The sequence below is a fragment of the Papio anubis genome, chromosome 19, assembly GCF_008728515.1.
Source record: "Papio anubis isolate 15944 chromosome 19, Panubis1.0, whole genome shotgun sequence".
Taxonomy (NCBI): Eukaryota; Metazoa; Chordata; class Mammalia; order Primates; family Cercopithecidae; genus Papio; species Papio anubis.
The window spans coordinates 49,063,412-49,072,724 of record NC_044994.1 but is presented as its reverse complement, the minus strand read 5'-3'; positions in this window follow the sequence as shown (position 1 = coordinate 49,072,724).

Below are 9,313 nucleotides of genomic sequence, written 5' to 3'. Positions count from 1 at the left end.
AGGGTGGCTGAAGGGGGCTAGAGTTGGGTATTCCCCTTCCCCCAAGTCAGATGAGCTCCAATAAAACCCCAGCTGGTTAAGCTCTGGTAAAATAATTTCTACCGAGAGCAGTCCTTGTTACGAACAGCATGCTTAGGCAAATTTCAGAATGGTTGCTTTTCCCCTCCTCCTGTGGAAGCACGAGGAGATTTTTCTCTGATCTTCACTGTGAGACCCCTGGAAGTAAAATTTGCAAAAATGTGGGGTCCCATTCTATTACTGGGTCCCCCTGTGTTCTTATCTCTCAGGCTTATCCACATGGAGCCTCCATCTCTTCATCAGTTGTAGTTGAGATTTTCTTACTGGTGCTGGTTCCTGTGCAGGCTTCTGCTCCAGTACGTTATGCTTCTCTGTATCTGCCTCTCTCTCCAACTTTTGGGGCAGTGGCCTCCCCTGTGACCTCACCGATGGATCTCTGTGAGGAGCTCATGGATCTAAGAAGAGTTGTTGATTTTCCAGTATGTGTAGTTTTTTACTTGTTGTTTGGATGGAATGGTAACTTTTTTTTTTTTTTTTTTTTTGAGAAGTCGCCCAGGTTGGAGCATGATGGTACGATCTCTGCTCACTGCAACCTCTGCCTCCTGGATCCAAATGATTCTCCTGCTTCAGCCTCCTGAGTGTCTGGGATTACAGGTGTGTGCCACTGTACCCAGCTAATTTTTGTATTTTTAGTAGAGATGGGGTTTCACCACGTTAGCCAGTCTGGTCTTGAACTCCTGACCTCAGGTGATCTGCCCACCTCGGCCTCCCACAGTGCTGGGATTACAGGTGTGAGCCACCACGCCCGGCCAGAATGGTGACTTTTAAGCACCTTGTATTCTAAACTAGAAAACAGAAGTCACCTTATTAATTTTTAAAATCTTACATCCAAAGACCTATATCACCTCACACCAAGGTGAGGACAAATTTTGCGCCAAATTATTTATGGTACCTTAAAATTGAAATACTTTTTTTTTTTTTGAGACGGAGTCTCACTCTTACCCAGGTTGGAGTGCAGTGGTGCAATCTCAGCTAACCACAACCTTCTTCTCCTGGGTTCAAGCAATTCTCCTGCTTCAGTCTCCCAAGTAGCTGGGATTACAGGTACACACCACCACAGCCGGCTAATTTTTTTGTAATTTTAGTAAAGACAGGATTTTGCCATGTTGGCCAGGCTGGTCTCGAACTCCTGACCTGCCTCAGCCTCCCAAAGTTCCAAGATTACAGGTGTGAGCCACCGCGCCTGGCTGAAATACATTTCTTTACTAGGCAATACAGCTAGTTTTCAAAGAGTATAAGTATACAGAGAAAAATGATTTCCTCATCTCCATATCTCTACCCCACTTCTAGTCTCCAGATCTTTCTCACAGGGAACCACCACTCTCTGTTTCTTACATATTATTCTGGAGTTGTTGTTACCCACATGTTTATAATGTCTTTTGGTATATGTTCTGTTTCTTCTCTATAGCAGAAGATCCATGGAGATAAATATCTCTATATATTTTTTCTCCATTTGTTTTGGGTTTTGTTGAATTTAAACATGTATTTATTACCCATTTGTTTTAAATATATATCTTAAATTTAACAAAATAATTTATTTACATATGTTTATGTATTTATTTAACATATATTTAAATTCGACAAAAAACCAAATCAATAAAGCCTCCCTGATGCTGAGATAGTGATTAGATGCATTTTTTCGTGACTACTTTCCTGTTTACCAGAACCAAGAAGTGAGCAGACTCGGTTGGAATCCTGCCTTTACTGCGAGAGTGAGGATATATTTTCGTCTTCCAGGGGCACGGTGGGTAGGGAGCCGCAGTGCTGATACCGAGCGTGGCTGGCGTCAGAGCCTCGGTCTGCCAGTGTGTCGGCGCTGGCACGACCTGTCCCACATGCCTGGGAAGCTCTTGCTGAGCAGGGATTAGGATGCCAGCATCTGATGCACAGGGTTGCTTCCTGCTCCCCCTTGGAGTCCTGACGAGAAATGACCTTGTTCAACCCTGCTGAGCTTCCTAGATTTACTGGGCTTATAGCAACACATGGGAAGGAGATTATGTTTATTTTTAAAACATAAAAAAATGCAACCTTCCCAAGGCCGTTGTGGTGTCTGTGTGCAACAACACAAATACACACACACATGCAACGTATGTATAATCACTTCTAATTAACTTCAACTCTTCCTGCAAAACTAAGTGTGAAGTCTTAAAGACTTGTCAGCTTCTCTGCCTGTGAAATTTATCTGCTTCTAATTGTGAATAACAATACATTCAAGGTTAGCTATAAATGACTCAGATTACATAGGAATTGAGTCTTAAAACTACATTTGAAGATGAATACAGTTATGCAAAACATTTTTGTGGTATGTTTCCAGTTAAAAATGTAGTTATTTATGCTTATCCAGAATGTTGTTTTTCTCCCTAAACCACTGTGGTTCTTTCTGACATCCCTGAAAAAATGGATGTGATTGATTGCAAAGTCAGCCCAAATTTAAAAGGTATAAAGCCACAGATATGCCTAAAATAAAAATGAGTATACTATTGTAATGGATCGAAAGATGAATTCAGTTTACAATTTCACAAAACATAATATTCAAAGAGTGAATATCAAATAGGATTAAGAATTGTTTTCCCTCCTTCTGCCACGTTTAGAGTACTGGATACTCTTCCAGATTTCGCCACTAGATGTCATGAAGAGTCCAGTTAAATACAGTAGGCAGTCTTGTGTACAGTCTAATACAAAAACTTTTAAAGTTTTTTCCCAATTTTGTAGTTAATTTGGATGGGAAGCTATTTCCTTTTGAGTTTATGTCAAAAATAAACCTTATGGATTAATTTTAAGTGAGATGTTAGAAACTCTTAATGTGATAAGGTATTAAATGCTGGGACTCTAACCTATTAAGTAGGCATTGGGATTAACTGCAGGGAGAGTGTCATGTGCTGGGTGCAGAATCAGAATTGTGCTAAGATCTGCTCTGGAGACATTAGCTTGTAGATCCCTGCCTTCCTTTCCTTTTGAAATAGGAATGGGCTTGTCAGATTGTGTGGTCATCAAAGTTTCATAAGATTGTTCATAAAACTAGACTAGTGAGAGGAACAAAAAAAGGGGAGGACTTCATGCTTAGGTGACAATGTTTGAATTTAGATTTTGAGATCCATTAACCAAAGTCATTCTGGGAGACTAGAAATGATCAATTGAAGTTTAAAGAGAAAAAGTTTGATTCAATAACAAGAACTTCCCAAAAATATAATAGTTCATCATGTAACACAGTGCCTTATGAAGCAATGAGGTCCTTGTTACTGCAAAGGTTCAAGCACCTACATAGTGGCCATCAGTAGGGGAGATATCCTAGAAGAGATGCTTTATTTGGGGAAGAAACTGGACTAAGTGACACTAAGGATTCTTAGATACATGATTCTACACATGGTGATGACAATCAATCAACAGCCAAGAAAGCAGCAAGAGTTGAAAATGTGTGCTTACAGAAATACTAATGAAATATTTGAGTTTACTTAAACCAGGGAAAGTAGGGTTCTTAAAGAAGCCACGCAGGGGAATTGCCATGATTGTGCTGTTTTGTGAGGCTCTGCCTGGGAAGCACCGGTGAGAAGGAACTGTTCGGCTTTGGTGCTTCTAGCCTCTGGTTCCAAAAAGCTGCGTCCCATCCCAGGGACACAGCTCTTCCCCCGCAAGCACACATGGTCTATTTGGCCCTCCTCTGCTCATTAAAAGTTGATCTCAACTCATCCTTGTAAAGTAAATCTGAGAGTAACTTGAGTGACAGTCATTCCAGTGTGTTGCATTTTATTAGGGAACAAAGCCTTAAGGCGAAACTAAAGAACTGAAACTCAGTCTGGGAATGGAAGGTCTCAGCTGGCTTGTAGGGGAGGAAACGGGCCCTTGTTTGACCTCTGGACAGTTGCTTTTTCTGCCAAGACGATAAGCCCCAGAGTATGGCTGGCTCTTGAAGGACATCACGTGAGCTACTGAGATTGATAAAAACAAAACAAAATATTTCCACATACTTCTTTCTCTTAACAAAAGAACCACAGCTGAGATATGACCTAAGGCCACCCAAGACCTTGAGGTACAATCCTAATATGTATCAGGGAACATGGCTTGATACAATCGATCTAAATATATTCAACAAAAGCCAGATTTTATAACATCTTTCTAAACTCAGAGTTTGGTAAAATATGACATGATTAGCATAGAAAGTGGGTTTACTATTTCCTTCTCATTCCAAGAGTGAAAGGATTTAGTCATGCTCACACTCTCTAGGTGTGCAAGAGAGTTGCTCACCTGTTTACTTGGACTCTTGACCAGATGTTAAATGAAACATTTTCATCTCCATCCCCACAGTATCATAGATGCTTAGAGCTGGGGTGATCCCTGATGGATCCCATGGATCTATAGGCCAATATCTTAATTTCACAGATGAGAAACTGAGGCCTGGAGTAGCTTTCTAGACTGGCAGTTTGCTGTCCCCCCACCACACTGTCACCTTCCCAAAGGTGTGTTCTTGAAACACAGAGAGGTTTATACTGACCCAGGCACACATCTCCACCTGGTCCTGCAGGGAATCATGAACAGAGATGCCTGGGTGGGAGTGGAAATGTGATCTATTGCTGTCATCTACATCAATGGTTCTTATGATTTTACTACCAAGGGCTGAATATAATAACTGCCCCCCTCACAGTGGGTCTTATGTTTTCAAAGATGAGGTCTACAAAACGAACCCCATTTGTTAAGTATTTGTTATTGTAAGAACTTGCAGACAGGTATTGCTATCAACCTCAACCTTCTTATTGTCTCTTTTGTTTATGGTTATGTTTAGTGCCTAAAAGAGTGCTTGGTACCTAGTTAGCACTCAGGAGATATTTACTGAGCAACAAGTGAATGAATGCCAGCTATCTCACTAGGCTCCATACAACATCAGGCTATGATCTATCTTAAAGGTTTCCAGGCAAAATAACAAAATACTGCAGTAAGTTCTAGGTGCGACATTTTAGGAAAATCATGCAGAACTGTGGGTGAGAAAAAAACAGGTTGTCATCCTGGCTCTGCTAGAGTCTCCTGTTGTGACCTTAGGCATATTGTGAAATCTCTCTGTGCCTGGTTCCTACATTACAGATGAGAAAACAAATATTGGCCTTATTTCTGTCACAAGGCTTTATAAGAGCAAAATGAGAAGGGGCATACAAGCATCTTGAAAAGATAGCCCATTCAAATGTAAGAGGTTCTTCTTCTCTCAAAAATTAAATGTGTTCAAAATAGAAAGACTGAAGAGAGGTTCTAAATCTAGTATTGAGGGGGGATATGGAAAGGAGTGAAGGAATAGGAGCACAGAATGATCAGTACGTCAAACCCCAAACAGAAATAATTAAGGAGAAGAGGATGTTGAAAGTTTGGGTCTTTAGATCCAGACTGGAGACCCACAGCACTGGCTGGAGAGGTGAAATATTCTTTGCTCCAAACAAATTAGGCCAAGTGATGAGAAGGATCAGATCATGTCATAATAATAACAGCTACTGTCTATTTTACTTACTTCCTTTCTTTTTTTCCTTTTTTTTTTTTTTTTTTTTTTGAGACAGAGTCTTGCTTGTTGCCCAGGCTGGAGTGCAGTGGCACAATCTCGGCTCACCGCAACCTTGCAACCTCTGCTTCCTGGGTTCAGGCAATTCTTGTGTCTCAACCTCCCAAGTAGCTGGGATTACAGGTGTGTACCACTCTGCCTCACTAATCTTTGTATTTTTAGTATAGTTGGAGTTTCACCATATTGGCCAGGCTGGTCTTGAACTCCTGACTTCAAGTGATCTGCCTGCCTCGGACTCCCAAAGTCCTGAGATTACAGGCGTGAGCCACTGCACCCAGCCCTATTTTACTTTCAATTGTGAGCTCCATACTATGGGTTTTAGCTGGGTTATTTAATCCTCACTACACTCTGAGGTAGGTATTCTTATCTCTATTTCATGGGGCAAAATACTGAGGCTTAGAGAATTTAAGGGATTAAGTTCAAGTACCTATATACAGTGCCTGGGAAATCAAACCTATTCCTTTTCCACCCTCTGACCCCGCTTTCCATTCATTCTCAGCCAAGTAAGATAATTCTGAAATGGGATTCTAGATACAAAGTCTAGAATTTTTATAGGACCAAAAATTCTCAGGGCTGGGTGTGGTGGCTCACGCCTGTAATCCCAACATTTTGGGAGGCTGAGGCAGGAGAGTTACTTGAGGCTGGGAGTTGCAGACCAGCCTGGGCAAAATAGCGAGACACTGTCTCTATAGAAAAATTTAAAAATTAGTATATTCCTGTAGTCTCAGCTACTTGGGAGGCTGGGGTGGGAAGATTGCTTGAGCCCAGGAGTCCAAGACTACAGTGAGCCATGATTATACCACTGCACTCCAGCCTGGATGACAGAGTGAGATCCTGTTTCTTTAAAAAAAAAAAAATTAAAAACTTTAATTTTCTTCCTTATAATAACATCTCACAATGTAGTACATGATCAAATACCATCGACCGTCATTCTTCCATCTTTACATTTGTGCTAATCTTGTCCCTTTAAACAGCTTTTAATTTCTCAGAGTGCCTACCGTGGTTTTGGGCATTCAGTGGATCCTCACTGAATTGTTTGGCTACATGGGTTCAGTTTCCTGAATGCTGTTAAACTACTGTGTGACCATTTCTGGGAGACTAGAATTTTAAACTTTCTCAACGCCCTGTCTCCCACCTCTCTGAAAAAAAAAAAAGAACATTAGATTAGGGAAGTTGGTGAGGAAGAGAAGTTTCCATTTAAGAATTTTTACAAGAATGAGTTGGTGGTGGAGATTTTGCCTCTTATTTGTGCATCTAAATAGACTCAAGAAATGTAAGATTCTTAACCCCAAATGTTTTAATGTATCATTTCTGCACACTTTCCAGCTTAGAAAAGGGAAGCTATTCATTTTTCAAAATATGAACAATATACAAAAAATGAATTGATCTAATTTTCCACCAAATTGTATAGTTCTGGGATATTCATGGTTCAAGGCACCTAAAATGCACTTGAGCTCTGGAAACAGAAGCCAACTTTTAGAGAAGTGATGTGTTGTCTTTCCTTCCCAAGATTGTATTGGGAAACCACCACAGACTATTGTAGTCCAAATTACTGCTTAACTTGAAGGCCTTTTAACTGATTTAGCAAATGATTGCCCACAGCTTGGCATTGAGCAGCCTGAAACCACAGCGGAAATCACTAGAGTAAAAGAGGAAAACAGAATGTAGTGAAGATGTTTATGTTCATTCAAAAGTCTACATGTGTATTTAAGTAGAAATTACAGCCAAGTTCGACTTTCAAAAGTTCCTTAGGAAGTTTTCTGCTGAAGAGAGAGTAGCAGAGAGAAGCTATGCTTTTCCAAGTCTGAAAAACCTATATGGTGTGCCCTCCAATTCCATGGAGACAAGAAATTAATTTAGATGTATTTTATACCAAAAGACATACTTGAGACATTGAAAGTATGTCTCACATTAAAAAAAATTTCATTGTATTTTAAGTTCCCAGATACATGTGCAGAATGTGCAGGTTTGTTACATAGGTAAACATGTGCCATGGTGGTTTGCTGCATCCATCAACCCATCCCCTAGGTGTTAAGTTCAGCATGCATTAGCTATTTATCCTGATGCTCTCTGTCCCCGCCCCCATGGCAACCCCCTCACATTTCCTTTTTATTTTTTCACTGTGTGAAATTCAAACAATATATTCTTTTTTTGTTTTTTTTTTTTTTGAGACAGAGTTTCACTCTGTCACCCAAACTGGAGTGCAGTGGTGTGATCTTGGCTCACTGCATCCTCTGCCTCCCAGGTTTAAGCAATTCTCTGCCTCAGTCTCCCCAGTAGCTGGGATTACAGGCACCTACCACCACGCCAGGCTAATTTTTCTTTTGTATTTTTAGTAGAGACGGGGTTTCACCAAGATCTTGGCCAGGCTGATCTTGAACTCCTGACCTCATAATCAACCTGCCTTGGCCTCCCAAAGTGCTGGGATTATAGGTATGAGCCACCGTGCCCGGCCTATTCTTTATTTTTTTATAGGTGGAGAAGTATGGAGGCAGTTTGTATATTGCCTTTCAATTTCTCTCTCTCACACCCCCTTATAATATGGATGCTGAGTGACATCACTAACATCCATGTTGAAGACAAGTTGGATTTTAGTGACTGTTTTCCCTAGGTTTTGTGGGTACATAAATTGACTCACAAATTTTCTATTTGATAATAGGTTCCAATTTGTATACACTCTCCAAAGTTCAGGTTTTTAGATTGTCAGTGTTGTACAATTCCCCTAAACAACATCTGTGATGTCTGAAAGAAAAATAAAATCACTAGCATTCTAGGTGGAATGGAAGAAAAAAAGCAAGAGACATTTCCGATGGACTCTAATTGAAGAGTTTTTGCAAATCGTTGCTCACACCTTGGCTTGTACACTGTGCAGTTTGTATGGGTTTTAATTTGCTTTCAAGTGCAGTTCAAGATGTGGATATTGATCTATAAACCCCGGATGGTTGGTCCCTGGGTACTGAGCAACATCTTTGTGTACCAGTGTGACAGCTGAGGTCAATTAGAGTGCTGGTTAACCATCCTCAAATCTAAATACTCTGAAAAGGTGTCCTTTATAAAGTGCCCCAAGCTCAAGAGTCTCCTTTTCTGGTTGGCCTGGGTCGAAAAGAATTGCAAAGCAAGACCACTTAGCCAAAATCTCCATTCTACCCACTCAGGTTCTCTTAGGTCATCCCCCATGCCATGCCCCACCCCCAGGTTGGGGCTATGGCTTTATTTGATTCTGGGCATTGTGAACAGTTCTTGCCGGGACTGTCTTCCTGTGTCCATGGAACATGCAGTATTGAAATCAGCGCTGCTCAAAGGGTGACCCACCAACCAGTGGCATCACTTGGGAGTTTGTTAAATATGCCAATTCTTGGGCCTCATCCCACACCTACTGAATCAGAAACTCTAAGGGTGGGACCAGCAATCTGTGCTTTAAGGAGCCCTCCAGGTGATGCTAATACCCTCTAAAGTTTAGGAGCCCCTGGCATATGGGATGATTTCAGGGACTACAAGGTCTCCCTCCACCTGTTACACACCAGAGCTTCTCTGCAGTTTCAAGCTTTGGGTCCTGCAATATGCAAATGCCTAGGAGCACTTTAAGCTGGCATCAGCTATTTATATCTTAATATGAACAGTTTTGTATTTTGCTGGCTTTACTAGAAAAACTGACCTAAAATGCTGATTTTCTTGGGAGGATTCTCTCCAGCTTTTGGA